At 41.5% G+C, this 20,959-nt stretch overlaps 1 long non-coding RNA gene across 2 annotated transcripts in view; it reads left to right on the top strand.

Annotated features, from left to right (window-relative positions):
* The first annotated feature begins 13,900 nt into the window (after window positions 1-13,900).
* The window catches only part of LOC114028228, a 94,253-nt gene continuing 87,194 nt past the window's right edge, over window positions 13,901-20,959 (top strand). For both annotated transcript variants that reach the window (XR_003567337.1, XR_003567336.1), the window contains exon 1: window positions 13,901-13,995. This is a non-coding gene — a long non-coding RNA (uncharacterized LOC114028228). The remainder of the gene's footprint in view (window positions 13,996-20,959) is intronic.

The following is a 20,959-nucleotide window of genomic DNA, read 5'->3' as shown; positions in this document are numbered from 1 at the left end:
GAGAGAGAGAGAGAGAGAGAGAGAGAGAGAGAGAGAGAGAGAGAGAGAGAAAAGAAAAGAAGAGAGAGGGAGAGAGAGAAGAGGAGAAGAGAAAGGGACACAGAAACAGACATACAGAGAGAGAGAAGAGAAGAGACTGTGGTTAGAGATGAAAATGTGAGAGTTCAGAACCTTGGAGGGGGAGCAGTTCTGTTCAGAGGTAGGGTGAACAAGGAAATTGTAGGGGTTGAAGGGTGAAAAGGCACGGGCATTAGTAAGATCACCAGGGGACAACATATATTGGGTGGAGAGGAAGACTGTAAACCAGGTACTAAAGTCACTGATGATAGTGGAAGACTGTCCCATAGGTCACACTATGACAACACAGATCAAAAGAGGACCGTACAATCACATGGAATGTTCGTGGCACTGAATGGCCTAGGAAGTCTTGTCCAACTCTGAATTACAGGGGAGGGGAGGTCACTGAAAGGTGCATGAGTGGCAGTAGGGAAGGAGGGTTTGGCTGATGATTACTCCTGGCCCTTGGTCTTCTTGGTATGAGAAGGAATAGCCTGAGTACCCAAGGGTAGATGAAGGCAGATAAAGTCCTCAAGGGAACAGGCAGCTTTCACCTAGGGCCAGAGGGGATGAGACAAGTACTGTATAATCAGAAGATTTAGAGAATGAAAGGTTTGTTAATAATGGGGGAAGGGAGGGGATGAGCCAGGAAGAAGGAGCTCTATACTTGGCACAGTGGAAAAGGCAGGTGGTAGAATTTAGGGACTAGGAGGGGTAGGACTTTGAGGAGTAAGAATGGGAGAGACCTTCTGACTTTGGAAGTCGGAGGACCTGGTTTCAAATCCTGCTTCTGCCATTTACTTCCTGTAAGACTTTGGGCAAATCATAATCCTCTTTTGTAACAAAGAAAAATAATTAAGCAAAACCAATTCACTGTGTATGCAAAAGTCCACACCTGTAGCCACAACCCCGTTTCTCCCTAGAGGAGAGAGGGATAGCTACTCTCCAGGAAGAAGATTGGTCATTAGAATGAAATCTATGTTTGAGTTGGCGGACTTTTAATGTTGTTCTGATTTATTTATTCTGGTCTATACTGTTCTACTGGTTTTTCTTGCTTCGGAACTTATCGGTTCATATGAGTCTTCCCTTGTTTCTCTGAAATCCTCCCATTTGCCCCCCTTTTTTTATTGCTCGGTCACATTCCATTATATTTGTATACCACAATTTGTTCAATCATTCCTCCATCTGGGGCACACACTTTGTTGCCACAGAAAGTAATGCTGTGGATATTTTGGGCTCTATGTTCAATCTCGGAGGTACAGTGGTCAATGTCCATAGATTTAGAGCTAGAAGGAATCCTAGAGACCATCAAGTACAACCTCCTCAATTTACAGATGGAGAAATTGAGACCGAGGGAAGTGAATGAATTTTCACAACAGTTGGTTTAAGGGTCTGAATAGTTTAGTGGCATTTATCTCATATACAAATTGTTTTCCAGAATGGTTGAATGTGTGGTATAGATACAACAGAATATTGATATACCTGTCTTCCTGCAACCCCTCCAACAGACCATTTTCCACAGTGCCTCCAGCATTTGCTAGCTCTGTCCAGTATTACCTTTGCCAATTTCCTGGGGAGGAGGGAAAACCTTAAAGTTGTTTTGATTTGCATTTCTCTTAAGATGAGTGATTTGGAGCATTTCAAATTTTTGTAAATGACAATAGAAGAGGGTGTGGTTGGGAGAAGATGGAGTGTAATCTCTTTCCTAGTAAGATAATAAATGAGCCTAATTGTGGGGTTGTTTTTTTTGTTTGTTTTTTGTTTTTTGGTGAGGCAATCGGGGTTAAGTGACTTGCCCAGGGTCACACAGCTAGTGTGAAGTGTCTGAGGCTGGATTTGAACTTAGGTCCTCCTAAATGAGCCTAATTGAATTAACATAGTGAGACAGTTTATCTGCCACAAACTCATCTTTTTGATACATTCATACTTAGACTTCCACTTGTCCCACTTCTCTATGAAAATAAAGAGGGGAAGAGGAACCTATGAGATTAGTTTTTATGTGGAGATACCTACATCAGTTCATTTTTAGTCGTGTCTGACTCTTCATGACCCCTGTTTGGGGTTTTCTTGGCAAAGATACTGGAGTGGTTTGACATTTCCTTATCCAGTTCATTTTACAGATGAGGAAACTGAGGCAAACAAGGTGAAGTGACTTGTCCTCACAGTGGCATTTATAGCCCTTCATAACCCGGCTCCAATCAACCTTTCCAGGATTATCACATGACTCGTCTTTATGCATTCTATGGTCCTCTTGTTTCCCAAGTATTCTCTGTGCCTGTGTCTCTGTCCCTGTGTACCGGCTGCTGCCCTGTCAGGACCGCCAGGAATGCCCTCCTCTCTTAGAACCCCGAGCTTCCTACAAAGCTCAGCTGAAGCACCATCTCCTGCATGAGGGCTCTCTTGACTGACCTTAACTGTGCCAGATTATTCTGGATTTGTCTTGTCTGTGTTTTGCATCTACTTATACAGGTACATGGTGTTTCTCAGGATGGAATGTAAGCTCCCAGAAGGCAGAAACTACATGACTTTTGTGTCTCTGGGTCTTCATGGCCTAGCCCAGTGTCTGAAACACGGTGACTCTTTAACAAGTACTTATGATTGATTGATAGATATTTCCTCATTCCACAGACTGTATTTAGGAGCTGTCTGGTTGCCTCCATAAAGTGGCCAATGTTTCCTCAGTGACTTTACCTCTTTCACTGGGTGTCAAGGGCAGTAAATAGATTGCTGGACCTGGAAACCTGGAGTTCAAATTCAGCTTCAGATGCTTAGTAGCTGGGTGACCCTGGGCAAGTCACCTAATTTTTCTCAGCCTCAATTTTCTCACCTATAAAAAGGGGATAATAATAGTACCTATGTCCCTGCTAGGCAACTAGGTGGCCCAAGGGATAGAGCACCAGGCCTGAAGTCAGGAAAAACAGAGTTAAAATATGACCTCAGACAGTAGCTGAGTGACCCTGGGCAAGTCACTTAACCTTGTTTGCCTCAGTTTCCTCATTTGTCAAATGAGCTGGAGAAGGAAATGGCAAGCCACTCCAGCATCTTTGCCAAAAATACTCCAAATGGGGTCATGAAGAGTCAGACACGACTGAAACAACTGAATAATTCTCTGCTAAGATAAAGCACAAGATAACATTTGTAAAGTGCTTTGCAAACATGAAACTGCTGTATAAATTGCAGTATATTTAGTATAGTATAGTATAGTATAATATTGTGTAGGTGTGTGCACAGTGTAACTCTTGTATAAAAGAAATGATGACTCCTCTGGGCAACTTCTAGTAACTCTCATTTTCTCATACCAAAAGGTGGAAATAGGATGTGTGGGGGTAGACCAGGAATGCTTTGATAAACTTTGATCAGGTGTCCCTGAGCTGTTTTTGTGTCATGAACCCCTTTGGCCATCTAGTGAAATCCGTGGATCCCTTCTCAGAATCATGTTTTCAAATACATAAGATAAAATGCACAGGATTACAGAGGAAACCAATTAATTTTAAATAAAAAATGTAATCCCCCCCCCCAATTCCAAGTTCATAGGCTCCCTTAGGGATTCCACATTAAAAACTCTTGGCTTAGAGGGTTAATTGAATAAATTGAATTTCAATATCCCACAGAAAGTTAAGGGTGTCTCAGGAACATCAAAACTCCATGCAGTAGAAACTTGTGAGTTGGTTGGTCTCTAAGGCAGGTTTATCCTGTTGCCCAATTCCAGCATTATAAAGGGTTTAGACTGTCTTTATTGGATAAATTTACACATACAGTAGGCATTTAATAAATAGTGCCTTTGAAGAAAGCAGAATGGAGGATTTGCCAGGATAAATATGGTTCTCATTGGGAGCCCCGGGATTACGGTTTTATAGGGAAACGAACAAAGAGGGCACAGGTTTACCAGCCATCTGGTTTTGATGTTGACAACCAAGAAATTGAGTTTTTTCTTCAACATCATGAAAAGTTTTGTTCAATGTTTGGGAAGGCAATGGCAGTCATCCGAATTCTAGGGATTGCTAAGGAGTTTGGAGTTGGTAAGTAGCGATTGCTCAGGATTGTCCAGGAGTTGACTGCTCCTATGGTTAGGTCCTCTTCCACTTACCCCTCTACCAAGCGTACCGAGAGAGCGTTCTTATAGCCCACCTCTGCACCCTTCCTTTTGGGGCTTTGCTGAAAGAGACCTTGAAGTCTTGCTAAGGGGTCATACAATGCCAGAGGTGAACCATTCTCATCATGAGCTCTTATTCTAATTGAGAAGGCAGACAATGTGTGTGTACCTGAGCTAAACTCCAGGTGTGTGGCAGGGGCTCAGGATCCTTTGTGGGCAGCTAGGTGGATAGAATGCAGGGCCTGGAGTCAGGAAGACCAGAATTCAAATTTGGCTTCAGACACTTACTAGCTGTATGACCCTGAGCAAGTCACTTTACCCTGTTTGCCTCAGTTTCCTCATCCGTAAAGTGAGCTGGAGAAAGAAATGGCAAACTACTCCAGTATCTGCCAAGAAAACCCTCGTGTGGGTCACGAAGAGTGGGACAAGACTGAAATGACTGAACATCAACAAGTGTCCTTAGGGTGCAGTGTCAGGAACAGGAAATTCTGTTGGGACATGATCAGGAGAGGATATTGGGGGAAAGGGTTCCAAGCCTAACCAGGCTCTGCCTGTTGAGCACTTTGTAGTGATCCCTGGGTTTAAGGCAAGGGCCATTTAGGGATGAAACGTTTAGACTAGAGGATTTCTGGTCTATTATTGCCCCTGGTCTATTATAAATGAGGAAACTAAGGCTAAAAGGGCTTATGTGAATTTCTCAGGGTCGTGGATCTGCTGTCTAAAGAGGAATTTGACTCCAGGTCCTCCTGACCCCAAGTCTATTGTACTACTACCCCCTAGACCAGAGATATCAACCACAGGACTCACAAAACTCTCCAGTGTCCAGAACCCTATTAACACGTAATATTTAATATTTAACAAAATACATGACTGCAGTGTAACACAGATAATGTTCATTTGTGATTTTCTAAATCAATATGCAGCCCAAAGGGATCCTTATGTACTGTATAGTGGCTCCTCTTTCTAATTTAGTTGGACAAGCACTGCCCCAGACCCCAAGACCTCCACACTGGGCTGAATTCTGAGAAATCTGAGGTACTTAGCTAATAAGTATCTGAGATGGGATTTAAACTCTTCTTGACTCCACACATGCCATAATTTATTCCCCTAGTCAATGGGTTCCTGCTTTGATTCTAGTGTTTTGAATAGCTAAGATTAAAATCATGCTGTCCAAAATGCCAATGCTGTCCTTGAGGTTTTCTTGGCAAAGATATTGGAGTGCTTTGCCATTTCCTTCTCCAGTGGATTAAGGTAAACAGAGGTTAAGTGACTTGCCCAAGGTCACACAGCTCGAAGTGTCTAAGGTTGGATTTGACTCAGGTCGTTCTGATTCCAGGGCCAGCACTCTGTCCACTATCCACTACCTAGCTGCCATAAAGTATAGTACAGTGGAAGGAATGCTAAATTTGGAGTTGTGGGATGTACTTCAGATCTCGATTCAGCCACTTACTATGCGTGTGACCTTGGAATTCCCTCATCTGTAAAATGAGGGTGGATGTGTGGATTAGATAACCTTTAAGATCTCTTTCCAACTCTATCTCTAGAATTCTGTGATCAGTGATCATCTGGGGCATATCTTCTTTCCGTCCAGTGAGCTACTTAGTTGCTTCTGATAGCATATACTCAGATAAATTAAGATAAAATGTACACAATGGAGAGTAATTTCATGATGGAAGGGACCCAGGTTAAGGAGAAGTAATTTGCTGGCTCATGGTACACCTAATGCTCTAACATAGGCTTCGGGCTGGGAGGGAAAGGAAGGGAGAAATGACATTTCTCTTCTTTCTAGAGGCTCTTGGAATGAAACCATCCCCCTACTTGTCTAAAAGGAGCCTATCTCTTGATAAACATCCTACTTCCTTAATTCTCTAATCTCTCTGCTTCCCCTCCCATTGCACCCAAATTCACTTCCTATGTCTCAGATTACCACTGCCTTGAAATGATACACAAATCATCCCACTTCCTCCTCCCCGACTCAGCTCTTCTAGTGCTCTAACGCTAAACGCATTTGCTCCTTCTGAGACTCAGTCAATCAACAAGTTTGAATTAATCCATTACTAACTCCCCCGCACCCCAACCCCACGACCTTTTCTTGAGGATACCACAAATTTATCTTAATTTGTCTTAATTCCTGTAGGGAAATTTTGAAAAGGTTATATACTGAATATAGAGGCAGTCTGGTCTGAGGGACACCGTTTCAGGCTTCTAATCATCAAGACCTGAATTCAAATCCCACCTCTGATCAACATAGTAAATGTTTAATAAATGCTTGTTGGAATAATGTTTATTATTATGACCCTGGACAGTTCACTTAAAGTGTGTTCCGCAAATAGCTTTTTAAGACTTATCTAGGTGGTTGCATACTACTTATAACTTGCATTTTGATTTCTCTAGACTGAAATTACAGATGACACTATTACCACCACCACCCCACTACCACCACTACTACTACCACTACTGCCGCTGCTACTTTTGTTGTTGTTCAACATTGTTCTAGTCTTTAAGACCCCATGGACCATAGTATGCCAACACTGGGCATGGGGTTTTCTTGGCAAAGGTACTAGAGTGGTTTGCTATTTCTGTCTCCAGTAGATTAAGGCAAACAGAAGTAAGTGACTTGCCCAGGGTCACATAGCCAGTAAATGTCTGAAGCTAGATTTGAACTTAGGTCTTCCTGACTCCCAGGCCTAGCTAGCATTCTGTCCACTAAGCCCCCTAGCTGCCACTACCACAACTATTACTATTTTACTAGTTACATGGTGCTCTAAGGTTTGTAAAGCACTTTATACCTATTATATCATCTAATTTTGATCCTCAACAACCCTGAGAGGTAGATGCTATTATTATCCCTATTTTACAGATAAGGAAACTGAGCCAGCAAGTGGTTAAGTGATTTGACCAGAGTCAGACTCAGGTCTTCCTGATCCCAGGTTCAGCATTCACTGTGCCACCTTCCAGTCAAGTCTCTAAGAAAAGAGAAAAAGGGGAAACTGTGAAGTATTACTCATTTTATAGTTTCTCCACTACAGAGTCGAATTCATAAGCACTGAGAGGCAGTGTATAATTGAAAAACTGCTGGACTGAAGTTCTCTCCACTTCTTGACTTCCTTGACTTTCTTCAGGTCCAAGCTAAAATGCCACTTTCTGCAGCAAACCAGTATCAGACACAGTGGAAATGACAACAAAAAACTCTAGTAACCCCTAATGGGCAGCTGGGTGGTGCAGTGGTTAGAGCTCTGGGCCCGGCGTCAAGAAGACTTATCTTCCTGACTTCAAATCTGGCCTCAGGCACTTACTAGTTATGTGACCCTGGGCAAGTCAATTAACCCTTCGTGCCTCAGTTTCCCCATCTGTCAAATGAGCTGGAGAAGGAAATAGCAAACCACTTCAGTGTCTTTGCTAAGAAAACCCAAAATGAATTTGCGAAGAGTAGGACACAACTGAAATGACTCAACAACAACGTTGATGTGGTTTGCAAAGTGCTTTGCATGTGTTATCTCATATTTTTAGTAAAATAAGATAGGAACATGTATCTAGTAGAGAAGCTATTTTAAGAATGTATTTATTTCTTTATTGGTCCAGAAGAATTTTATTATTTTTTCCCACATTCTAAAATTTGGTTTTAGAAAGTTTTATTGATATCTTTTTACTTTTTCATCACTTTTATTTCTAATTACAACCTCCCCCACTATGCTTCCCAGAAAGACATGCCTTGTAACAAATTTTCTTAAGAAAAAAAAAAACAGCTCAGCAAAACTAACCAACACAGATCAGTTGCGTCTGATAGCGTATGTAATGTTCTATGTTCAGTTTCCCACGTCAAAAGCAGCCATTTTAACCAATGATACAAGCAAGTCACGATTAATGATTACTGATCTGAAGTACAGTATTACCACACACAGTTAGCAAAATATTGTGCTACTGATAGAACTCAAAGAAAGTATGGTATACAAAGAAAGTACAATACTGGGTACTGAACCTTGAGGAATTCTTTAGAACTTAAATCTATTGTGTTTTGTGGGGATTAAAGGAAGTTCCAGCACTGAAAAAAAACTGATCAACAAAAATTACTGTACTCTGCTTATTACACAGGTCATTAAACCTTGTAAACATACTTTCTGAATAACTCTTCAAAGTACTTTCCTTGATTCTTTCAGTGTAGGTAATCCCTCTACCCCCTCAGTTGACAATCCCCAAGCTTCATAGTAGATGTTTCTTGAGAACTGCTCTGGCCAAAAATCTTCATCACCTTGAGGCTCATCTATCTGCTGAAGAATTTCTCTCAATGTCATTGAACTGGTCTCCAGACAATAGATATTCAATCTACCACCAAGACTACATTTCAGGCCTTAGATCCGTGGCCCATATAGACAGGGTAAATTGGGGGTCGCTTCAGAGGAAAGACACTAGTGTTGTTGTTGTTTAGGTGTGTCCAGTTCTTTGCAACCCCTTTTTGGGGTTTTCTTTGCAGAGATACTATAATGGTTTGCCATTTCCTTTTCCAGCTCATTTTACAGATGAGAAACTGAGGCAAGCAGGGTTAAGTAATTTGCCCAAGGTCACACAGCTAAGTGTCTGAGGCCGGATATAAACTCATGAAGATGAGTTTTCCTGTTTCTAAGCCCGGTGCTCAATCCCCTGTACCACCTAGCTGCCCATAGAAATGTTATCTATTATTATTATCATCGTTTCCTAGAATTCAAAGGGACAGCTGAGATCATCTAATCCAATCTACCTGAATAAGAACTCTTTTATAGGATCACAAAGAACTAGTTACTGCTATGATCTTTTCATATGCAGAAGTTGCTTCTGCTTTAGAAATTGATCTGTGCCTAGTTGATGGGTGAAGATGTCAACAGAATTTATCAAAGAAATGTTCTAGGTTTCTAGATAGAAGGCAGACCAGGGGGGATATTTCGGTGAGTTGAAGCCTGGCTAATGCAAGATAAATGCTTTCTCTACTCATTTGGCAAGAGCTTCTCCCACTCACTGTACACCAAATGTTTGACTCAAATTGGGGGTCCCAAAGAGACGAAACAATGGGGTTGCTCTTTCATATTTGCAGAGGGGTGAGTAGAAATTTTTACAATAACAGTTGCGGGGAAGGTGCTGGTGGCCAGTGAATAAGCCAGTTTGCAGAAATTAGTGGTCCCATGACGGTTGAGGTCTTCTTAGGGAGAGAAAGTGCATTCCCTTCAGGTATCAGTACCCTGGGACAAAGCCCCAGTGCCCAGTCCTGGTTTCACTCTATAAGCTTATAACTACCTGGCCTGTAATAAGATTGATTTCTTAAAATCACATTGGAAATGGACTTTTCCATTCCCAACTGTTCCTGGTGGGTTTTTCATCATTATAATCAATTTACAAGGAAATGTGAAAAGTATTAAGTATGACTGTTATTAAGATGATTCTGCACTAACTGGCATTCTCAGGTAATGATAAAGACAACTTTATTGATCTGTCCCAGTGTAGAGAAGGTTGGGTTGAATTTGGAGTCAAGAAGACCTGAGTTCCAATCCGGCCTTAGATCTTTATTAGCTGTATGATCCTGGGCAAGTCACTAAACTTCTCTCAATCTCTATGTCCTCATCTGTAAAGTGAAGGGGTTGGACTTAATGGGCTTTAAGGTCCCTTCCAGCTCTCAGTCTCAATCCTAAGAAAGATGAAGGGGCAAGTTGGCGTTGTGGATAGAGCAACAGACCTAGATCTACAAACCTAGGTTGTAATACTGCCTCTGATACTTATTTGTAGCATAGGATCATGGACAAGTCACTTAAACTAGCCTCAGTTTCCCCATCTGTAATATAGGGATAACAGTACTAACTTCACTAGCTGTGAGACCCTGATCAAGTCACTTAACCTTGTTTGCCTCAGTTTCTTCATCTGTAAAATGAGCTGGAGAAGGGAAAGACAAACCACTCCAGTGTCTTTGCTGAGAAAATTCCGAATGGGGTCATGAAGAGTCAGATGCGACTGAAACAATTCAACAGTGACTTCACAGAGCAGCTATGAGAAAAGCGTTTTTAAACCTGAAAGTATTATAAATGTGAGTTGCTATTCCTCCTGTAAAAAGAGGGTGATGGATGAGGTCCCTTTCAGGGCTAAAGCTGTGATACTGTTCATCAAGTCATTTATTCATTTTTAGGAAGAAGAAGGAAATCTCTCTCTCTCTCTCCCCCCCCCCCCCTCCCCCTCTCTGTCTCTCCTTTGCTCTCTTACTCTGTGACTATCTTTCTCAATCTGTCTGTCTCTGTCTGTCCATGTCCTTACCCCTTTCTCTGTCTCTGTATGTCTCACCTTCCCCCACCTCACTCTCTCTCTCTGTCTATCTCCTTTTCATTCTCTCTCTCTCTCTCTCTCTCTCTCTCTCTCTCTCTCTCTCTCTCTCATTGCCTTCCCCCCACCCCTCTGCCCCCAAACAAAAAGCACTCTGACATGGGCTTTTTACACCCATCTCATAGAGCTCCTGAGGGTTGTAATACTCCTTCATCTCACTGTGATTTCACTTTTCTTTAAGTGAGAGTGGCAGTAAGTGCTCTTTGGAGGAAAGCCTCCCTGGAAATGCTGAGCACTCTCAGCTCAGAAATGTCATTTCTATTACAGTTTTCCAAGTAAAAGTATTTTAACAATGTTGGATGTAAAGCAACTTTCTTTACAAAATTTTTAAATTTTTAAAGAAATGGACCCCGACTTTCCATTGTCTTTCATTGTAAAAATGGAGTCAGATTGCCATGGAAGAATAGTGCTTGGTGCTGGGAATACGAAGGCAGAATTGAAACGATACCTTGCCTGTCCTCAGGGAGCTTCCATTCTACCAGGGAAGATAAATGGTACACGTAAGCCTATGCAAAATATATACAAGATTATTTTGTGAGGGAGACACTGATAAAAATGGACTTGTTCTACATGGTGCCAGAAGGCAGAACCAGGTGGAAGTGGCAAATAGATAATTTTTGACTTGATGTCGAGACAAAAAGAAAAAACAAAAACAAAACCCAAATCAAATAAAAAACCCCAAACTTCCTAACAACTGGAGCCATCCAGCATTGGGAAATAGTGCATTCCCCAGCTGGGAGGTCGGATTACTACTTTACCAGCATGATTAGACTAGGTGGTCCCTTCTAACTCTTAAATTCTGTGAATCCACACAGGAAGCAAAGCAAAACTAAACTAAAGAAGTGAATAACAGTGCTGATTGCTCAGATAATGACTTGCCACTGGTTAAGCAATCCAGTGAATTAGTCCAACAGCACATTGATCTTATATGGGGATTGCAGAGGGGAAAAGATGCCAAGCCTGGAAGTGAAGAGGTTTCACAGAGGATGTTGAATAGCATTTGTAAAACTGTGCAATGGTCCTAACTGATTACCAGCTACGAATGCCCAGTCTTTAAAAACACACAAACAAATAATTGTTTAGGCTCGTTTTTTAACTACGAATCATATAATGTTCTTACAAGAATCAAAACAACAGGTGACTCAAAAGTCAAGGGAAAGATGTAAGATAAGTATTAGGATATATTAGTATGATATAGCATACTAGCACATATGACCAGGAAGGCAGGCAGGCTGGCCATATAGCCAGAGGGAGGAATAATAGATGCCCAGTTTGATCGCCACAACTAGGGGCTGTATGATATAAGTGGAAAGAGCATTAGAGTTAAAAAGATAGGAGTTCAAATTCTGTCTCTGATGTTTATTAGATCAAACCTTGGACAGGTTTCTTAGGATTTCAATTTTCACATCTGTAAAGTGATATGGTTGGGTTAGATTGCTTCTGAGTCCCTTTCAGATCTGGTTCTATGATTCAGGTTATTCATGAAAATATGAAAAGTACCAGCTGAAGGCATCCTGTGTGTTGGGTTAAGTCTTCTTTGGAGGCCCTCTGTGGGAAGATATAGGCAAGATTCACTCATGATAAAAAAAAAAAAGCTAAGATGCTTTCTAAGAAGACAGCCCAACTGAAACAATCCCACAGAGGAAAATGCTTTAAACATAGTGTCTTGGGGCAACTTTCTCCCCTACTTTTCAGGACAGGTCCCCCAGGAGCAGTAGAGTCAGAGAAACTTCCTTGTGGATCACATATTGATTCAGTAAAATCTTGTAACAAATATTCCTAGTTAAGCAAAACAAATTCACGCATTTTCTGTTTAAAAACATGGTCTTATCCTGAATCTTGAGCCCATCATCTCTCAGTCAAGAGACAGGTAGCATGCATCATCATCATCAGTCCTCTTGACTCATGACTGGTCATTGCATTAATCAGAGTTCTCAAGTCTTTCAAAGATGTGTTTCTTTATAGTGTTGTTATTGTATCAATGGTCCTCCTGGTTCTGCTCACTTCATTCTTCATGAGTTCAAGTCTTCCAAGTTTTCTCTGAAACCATCCATTTCGTTATTTCTTGTACATATATATGACCAGCCAGGTGGATAAAGTGCCAGGCCTGGAGTCAGGAAGATTCATCTTTATGAGTTCAAATCTGGCCTCAGATACTTCCTAGCCGTGTGACCCTGGGCAAGTCACTTAACTCTGCATCTGTAAAATAAACTGGAGAAAGAAATAGCAAACCACTCCAGTATCTTTGCCAAGAAAACCCCATATGGGGTTGCAAAGAGTCAGAAATGACTGAACAACATACATATATATTTATGATATAATATAATATGTGATTATATAATATGCCCCATATTATAATATAATATTCCCTTGCATTCATATACTATAATTTGCATAACCTTTCCTCACTAGAGAAATAGATAAATAAATCCTAAGTTTCCAGGTCTTTCCTACTACAAAAAGATCTGCTGTAAATATTTTTGTACATATATGTATATTTTTCTCCACATGGTATGGGCCTGTGTGTGATGTAGATTGGTCAAAGGGTTTGCACTGGCTAATGACATGGAGGGGAATAGTTTTAAATTGCTTTCCAGAATGACAGATTGAATTCAGGGTTCCATCAACAATGCATTGCTTGATTGCACACGTATAACCTACGTCAAATTGTGGACATTAGAGTGGAAGGGAGAGAATATGGAACTCAAAGTTTAAAAAAAAATGAAAGTTAAAAATTGTCTTTAGATGTAATTGAGAAATTAAATAAATATTACCTAAAAAAAGTTTCCAGAGCCCTTCCAACAGCTGTCATTTTCGTTTCTTGTTTTTGTCTAATGGATATGAGGCAGGGCTGTGTAACTCTAAGCAAACTACTTAACCTCTCAGTCCACTAGTTTGCATTTCTCTAATTATTAGAGATTTGGAGCATCTTTTTCTATATTTGGTAGTTTGGATTTCTTTCTTTGAAAGCTGCCTGTTGTAATTTTTGACCATCATTTATAGTGGAATGACTCCCTTTGGCAAGACTTGAACGGGCTGCCTCGCCAGGGGTACTAAGGGACTAAAGATCTTGGGCGTTGCACTTGTTTCCCCTTTCAGAAGAGATGAAGCTATGACAGTGACAGAACTGGAGAGGGGAGGTTTTTTTCTGTTGCGGCAGCAGTTTTAAATCTCATTGGAGGGAGATTCAGGGAGAGAGTGAGTGGTGGCAGAAACAAATGGGGAGGATTATTTCCAGGAGACTAAGTCTTCAGAGGCAGCTGTTGGTGCAGTGGATAGAATGCTGGGGCTGGAGTCAGGAAGACCTGAGTTCAAATGTAACCTCAGGCACTTATTAGCTGTCTGACCTTGGGCAAGTCACTTCACCCTGTTTTCCTCAGTTTCTTCATCTGTAAAATGAGTGGGAGAAGGAAATGGAAAATCACTCTCGGATCTTTGCCAAAAAAAACCAAACCCAAATGGGGTCACAGAGAGTCAAACACGACTGAACAACGGCTGTGTGGATCCTGGTTAGTTACTAAATGTTTCTTTGCTATTTTAAATTTTGCTTACTGGTTATTCATACTTTTAATGGTGCTTTTTCTAGATAAAGATAAGATCATTCTAATTGCATTCTGAGTTGGCATTTTTTTTCTGCTGAATGTCGATAAAGGGGTGGGGGAAACCAATGAGCAATTCATTAAACCAAATTTAATTGGCCAAGGAAACCTCCTTTTTAGCCTGGTGATCAAAAGAATTGCCTGGGGGTTCAGAGCTTTATGAATTTTATTAATAATCTGCATTTTGAAGTTTTATCATTTTGTGGTGCCTGGCCCCTTTCCCTGGGCCAAAAAAAACCCCCCACTAACTCCCATAAACTAATCTATCTCCCTGCTCTCAGACCACTCTGCACCAGTGGTCTTTGGATTTTTCTGGCTTCCCTGTTGTCCAGATAATAAAAGGGTAGGGGAATAGAGGCTGGGACCCCCAAAGAAGGCAACACTCTGAGTTGGCTCTTGTAGCTGAGATAGAAAAGGTCAGAGACAATCAATTCGACTCACTCCCCAAAGGTTGGGTGGGGAAAAATATTCCTTAGCCACACTGCCCTCCACAGTGGTGTCTCCTGGGAAACAAGGCTAAGCTCAGAATTACGGTGTATTTTGGAGGCAAGTTAGGGAACATAAAACACAGTCTCCTCTTTAATTTATTTCTCTGTTTTAGTAGTTTTGAATGTTAAAGCTTTGTTCTGAAGAGCTAGATGAAAACTATTGACAAATGAATGTTATTTTTTTTTAATTAGGGAGTTGGATTTGATTAAAGAAGAAGAAAGAAAATCTGAGGGAAATGGTTTTTACATCTATGAGTCTATGAATACTGGGTTTACTTTGATGTGATGCTCTGAGGTTCCCAGAGCCAGGTTTAAGCTTTAGGAGGGGGAGGGGGGACCAAACATTTCTTAAGCACCTGCTGTGGGCTAAGTGATTTACAAATATTACCTCATTTGATCCTCACAACAACCCTGGGAAGTAGGTGCTGTTAGTATCTCCATTTAACAGTTGAGGAAACTGAGACAGGCAAGAAGTGACTTGCCCGGGGTCACAGGCACTAGGTGTCTGAGGCTTGATTTGAACTCAGGTTTTCTTAACTCCAAGCCCAGTGAACTATCCCCTTCACCGCCTGTGCTTAATTTAGAGCCAAGAATTGTCCATAATTTATTCATTAACAAAAGGCTTCAGAAGATTTAAGATTTCATTGGTACGGTTATTTCTTTTGCTAATGCAGAGAAACAATGTGGTATAGTGGAAAGATTGCCTCTGTGGGCAGAGGACCTGGGTTCGAATCCTACCTCAATTACTTCTTGCATGAAGACCTTGGGCAAGTCCCTTGATCTCTTCCTGTCTTCATTCCCTCAGCAGTCAAATGAGAGGGGTGGCCTAAGTTTCTGTTTTTTGAGGTTCCTTCTTGCTTTGTACTCCTGAGTAGACCGTAACTTTTCTACATCTTAGTCGACAACTTAATGAGTTCCTGGGACCAAAAACATTAACTTACTGACCAATCTTCTAGTGATGAGATCTCTGTGAATTTAATGAGACTGATCCTTTTACTCCCAGAGACACAGTCCGTTTCCAGGCCTATCCTGGAGACCTTTACAGAGGGTAGTACTGTCAGTACTTGAGCTCCATTGACATGGCGAAAAGCCCAGGGCCACCTCCATGCCAGGATGAGGCATTCCAATAGGACTTTCATGTAGGCTCAGTAGGATGAGTCCTTGGCATCCCTTCCCACTTTAAAGCTATAACCATGTGAACAAGTCCCAAGGATGAGGAGACCATAGAAGTCTTCAGGGAGTGGACTTGGCCTTACCATACCTAGATGTAGACAGGGTCAGCTACCGTATCATCCAGTGCCCAACATCACCAATAGCTGATCCATGCAAAGACGCAGAAGGGCTTATTCACTGAGTGACTGGAGCTCACCGGCCAGTTGACCAACTGGCCAGGAAAATTATTTTGGCAGCTGAATGGATTAGCAATGAGGTAGGGAGACCAATCAGGAGGCTTTTGTAGCAATCTGTGCAGTAAGTGATGGACCTGAAGTAGAGTGGTGTCTGAGTCTGGAGGAAGATTTGAGAGAGGCTGTGGAAATCTAATCAAGACTTGGACATATAGCAAGTGAGGAAGAGGAAAAACAGGAATGATTCTGAGGTTGGAAACTTGGGTGACTGATTGTAAGGATGATGTAAGAAACAGGAAAATTTGGAGGAAAGTCTGGTTTAGGGGACGAAATGAGGAGTTTCATTTTAAACACGTTGAGTTTGCGATGGCTGTAGGCAGAGGTGTGCTGGTGGACATCTGTTGTTGGTGAATTGTTTTTGTCATGTCCGACTCTTTGTGACCCCCATTTGGGGTTTTCTTAGCAGAGATACTGAAGTGGCTTGCCATTTCCTTCTCCATCTCATTTCACAGATGAAGAAATTGAGGCAAACAGGGTTAAGTGACTTGCTCAGGGTCACATAGCTAGTAAGTGTCTGAGGTCAGATTTGAACTCAGAACCAGAACTGGCCTGGTACTGTATTTACCGGCCACCTAGCTTCCCTTAAGTGACATCACAGAGATGTCCAGACTTGTGAATGATTAGATTTAAGAATGCTGTAATGATGATCAACTGTGAAAGACTTGGCTAATCTGATGCATACAGTGATCTAAGACAATTCCGAAGGGACCAAGCTGAAAAACTGCCATCCGCCTCCAGAGAGAGAACTGATAAACTCTGAGTGGAAATTGAAGTCTGTAATTTTCTCACTTTCCTTATTTTTCTTGCTTCTTTAAAAATTATGGCTAATGGGGAAATAAGTTTTGCATGATTCCACATACATAATTGATTATCATATTGCTTGCCTTCTAAGAGGGTGGGGGAAGGGTGGGAGGGAGGGAGAGAATTTGGAACTCAAAATTTAAAAAAGAGAAGAATATTTTAAAATAAATAGTAAAATTAAAAAAAAATTAAGACTTCACAGAATGCTTCCAGCAAAACAACAATTTTTTAAAAAAGCAAACAAAAACAAAAACTTGTTCTAGAGGTTTGCCAGTTGCCTAGCAGTACCAGGGGAGTGCAGAAAGCTTTCCCTTTCACAAGCAGAGAGAGAAAACAAGGACTAACTCTACTTACATACCCTCAGATTCCCCAACCCGAACAATAGAGCAGGAGGGGAAAAAAACCAAGCATCCACAAAGCCACTGCTGCTATTTGCTAATCTTTTATGACTACATAATGAGATTGGCTAATGTCAGGAAAGTGATTAGAATCATTCAGTCGAGACTTGGGGGGTGAGAGGGAGGGCGTTTACCTTTCCAGTGGGGTGTGGATCTGGTGAGGTGGGGGAAGAGAGGGAAGGAAGCAGAAAGAAGAAAGCCCAAGTAGATTTACCTGATGTTACCTGAAAGGCAGACGCAGCTCCCCACTGCTGAGTGGATGTACAATTAGAAAGGAATGGCTCCCATCCAGTCAGGGAGGCACTTACTGTTCCAGGGAAACAGCCCTTTCCCCTCTTTTCCCTAACACACATATTTCCTGCAGATGATTCATCCTTGCTCATTTCCCACCCCCACCCCCCTTCTAGTAAAGGCATTAGGGCAAAATGTCATTAAGCAAAGTGGAGCCCAAGGCTATGGGAATGAGAGAGGACAAAGCACTCTGGAATTTCTTAAAACAAACACAGAGCCTTTCAATCATAGGGCCAGGTCACAAGATCAGGTGTTTAGAGCTGGAAGGGACCTCCTCACTTTGCAAATAAGGAAACTGAGACCTATGGGCAACTAGGTGGCACAGTAGATAGAATGCCATGCCAGGAATTAGGAAGACTCATCTTCATAAGTTTAAATCCAGTCTCAGACACTAGCTGTGTGACCCTAGGTAAGTCACTTAACCCTGCTTGCCTCAGTTTTTTCATCTGTAAAATGAGCTGGAGAAGGAAATGGCAAACCATTCCAGTATCTTTGCCAAGAAAACCCCAAACATGGTTAAGTAGAGTCAGACACGACTCAACAGTAACAACAAACCCCGAGACCCAGAGAAATTGAGTGACTTGTCACAGGTCAGAGAGAAGATTCAAACCCAAGGCCTCTGACTATAAATTTAATGCTCTCAGGTGTATCATTCCCAAAAGTTAGTAGAGAACTGGCCTCACACTTGGTACAAACCCTGCTCCTGATACAAACTGGCTTTGTAATTCAGGGCAAGATCAAGTATTCTAGGCAATGCTCTACAACTCTGAATTGCAGGAGAATGTGCTGACCTGAATTGGTGGAGGGAGTTGGTGAGACTCACCTGGGAGTTCCCTATAGCAGTAAATCACAGGTATACTCTCTATTCTTATCATTGCTACTCTACCCCTGCATAAAGAACGTTGGATTTGGAATTGGAAAACCTAAATTTGGGCTCTGACTCTGTTCTCTCATAGGTATTCATGTGTAAATGGATTTCCTTACTACTAGACTGTGAGGTCTTTGAGGGCAAAGACTATTGCCCCCTCAACACTTGACATCATGCCCTGCCCTATGTAGGCTTTTTAATAAATGCTTATTATTGAAATGATCTTGGGAAGTCATAAACACCATGGGATCATGGAGTTATGGTCATCCATTCCAACACCCTAATTTTGCCAGTGTTTCAGAGAGATTAAAGTGACCTGTCCCAAGTCATGCATGCAGTAAGTGCATTCAGACTCAAATTCTGTGGCTTCTCCCAAGAGATTTAAAGAGACAGCCAAAAAAAAAAAAAAAAACCCTGAAGAAATTGAGGGATAACTCCTGCTTCATGGCTGGGTCAAGCAAATATAGGGGAAATGTCAATCCTTGCGAAACCAATTTAGAGTCATTTTCTTGAATGTTTCCTCATCTGCCAAATGGATAATATAACACTTGCCATTTTAGCAGGACTGAAGTCCTACCCAGTGACCCATCAATGCCTGGAGATGACCCAACAGATTCCAAGCTCGGGTAGGCCCTTTCAAGATGTACTTCATGAACAGAACAGGCCTATTAATAGACTGTGGGTCTGTTTTCTGAGGATCAGCCTGTCTAATTTGGAGAGAAGATTTTTCACCAGGCTATGAATTTTTTTGGTCAAAATAACTTCCAAGTAATGATTTGTCGACTAAGTGTGGTTTGATCGGTGTGGGTATTCCATCCACTGATGCAGATAGAAACTCCTTTATGTCAAGATTAATGAGTTTTGAAAGTTGCTGTGACCAAAAATATTTACCTCTCCTTAGCTAACCTGGTCATCTCTGGGTCTACCATACTCAAAACCTTTCCAGGTTGGCAAGATCTGTTGGAGTTTTTGTACTACTAACAAAAGCTTTCAGTCAGTCAGTCAACAAGCATTTATTAAGTGCTAATCATGTACCAGGCACTGTGCTAAGTGCTGGGGATACAAAGAAAGGCAAAAACAAACAAAAATAGTCTCTACTCTCAGTCTAATCAAGGAGATTTGGAGAAACCAGAGTGAGTCATCTCCAAAGCCCAATGAGGTAGTGGAAGAGGAGGTTAGTGAAATTTCAAGTGTTATTATACACAATTTGACAGATGGACATCAATAATGATACCAATAGCTACTAGGGCTCAGGTTTGATTGGTATGGGGAATTCTTAAATGAAATTTAAGTACAGCTGGAGGTTGATGCCTAGAGTACTAACAGGTTAATTCCTCTGCCCAGGATCCCACCAGTCTTCGTGATGTAAGGCTAGTTCTCTACCCACTACTCTATGCTGCTTCCAACCACATAGAAGACCAATGCAGAATTTTTCTTTCAAAATTGGGTCCCCAGAATTTCCTATATGGGTGCATCCAATCTGAGGTGATCTGAGCATTCACCAAAGTCCCATTATACTTTAGGATGGAAGAAATAGGAAGATTGTGACCACTAAGAGTATGCTTCATGGTAATGGCTAGCAAAATGCAACAAAGCAGAGGGACGTAACGACTGAGGTGGGTTAATGAATTCTAGGAACCTCTCAGAGACAACCAAGGCATTTTCAGACTGTCTGTAGAATGTAAGTTTCCTGAGGGCAAAAGCTGTTTGTTATTGTCATTTTATAGTTAACGTAATGCCCGGCAAATAACAGATGTCTAATTGCTGAATTGAATTGCATTGATCTTAGTGTTCCCATCATGTCCACAGCTACTATCTATCTGAAGATAAGGTCTTACATAGCTAAATTATAAATTTTTCAAGAAATTAAACAGATTAATCCTCTTTATAGATGTTCTGCTGAATTATGTCTGCTGGGGAATACTCCAAGAAGGGACTCCATCCATAAGCATTTATTAAGCTCCTTCTAAACACTAGGCACAGAGTAGGAGATATAAAATGCCCCCACCCCCAAAAAGAGAGAAAGATAAGGTCTCTGCTCTCAAAGAACTTACTTCTATTAAGGAACATATACAAATATATGTAAATGCAAAATGTATACAGAGTAAATACATGGTAATGGAGCAGGGGGAAGGCACTAGCCGTTGAGGGTTCAAACAGGCCTCTGGTAAAATGTGGCATTTGCGCAAATCATTAAAGGACTCTAGGGATTCTAAGAGGTGATGATGAGGAGAAAGTGGATTCCAGGAATGAGGAGACAGGCTATACAAAGGAATGACATCAGGAGATGAAATATCAGGTATAAGGAGCAGCAAGAAGGCTGTTTTGGCTGGAGGACGGTATGTGTGGTGGGGAGTAATGTATAATAAGCCTGGAAGGGTAATTTGGAGCCAGGCTATACGGGGCTGTAAGAGCTAAACTGAGGGGGTTGTATTTGATCCCAGAGGCAGTAGGGCACAGGTGGAACTTAGTGAGCAGGAGAGTGACATTATTGTTCTGGGAATAGCACTCTTCCTAAATAGATTGGATAGATTGCAGAAAGTTGGGATTCCAACATCCACAGGATGAGGGTACAGTGTGTGTGTGTGTGTGTGTGTGTGTGTGTGTGTGTGTGTGTGTGTG

Source organism: Vombatus ursinus, unplaced genomic scaffold (assembly GCF_900497805.2).
Source record: "Vombatus ursinus unplaced genomic scaffold, bare-nosed wombat genome assembly UNPS02014874.1, whole genome shotgun sequence".
NCBI classification, from domain to species: domain Eukaryota; kingdom Metazoa; phylum Chordata; class Mammalia; order Diprotodontia; family Vombatidae; genus Vombatus; species Vombatus ursinus.
Note: the sequence above shows the minus strand (reverse complement) of the source record. Positions and strands in the feature narration are given on the sequence as shown.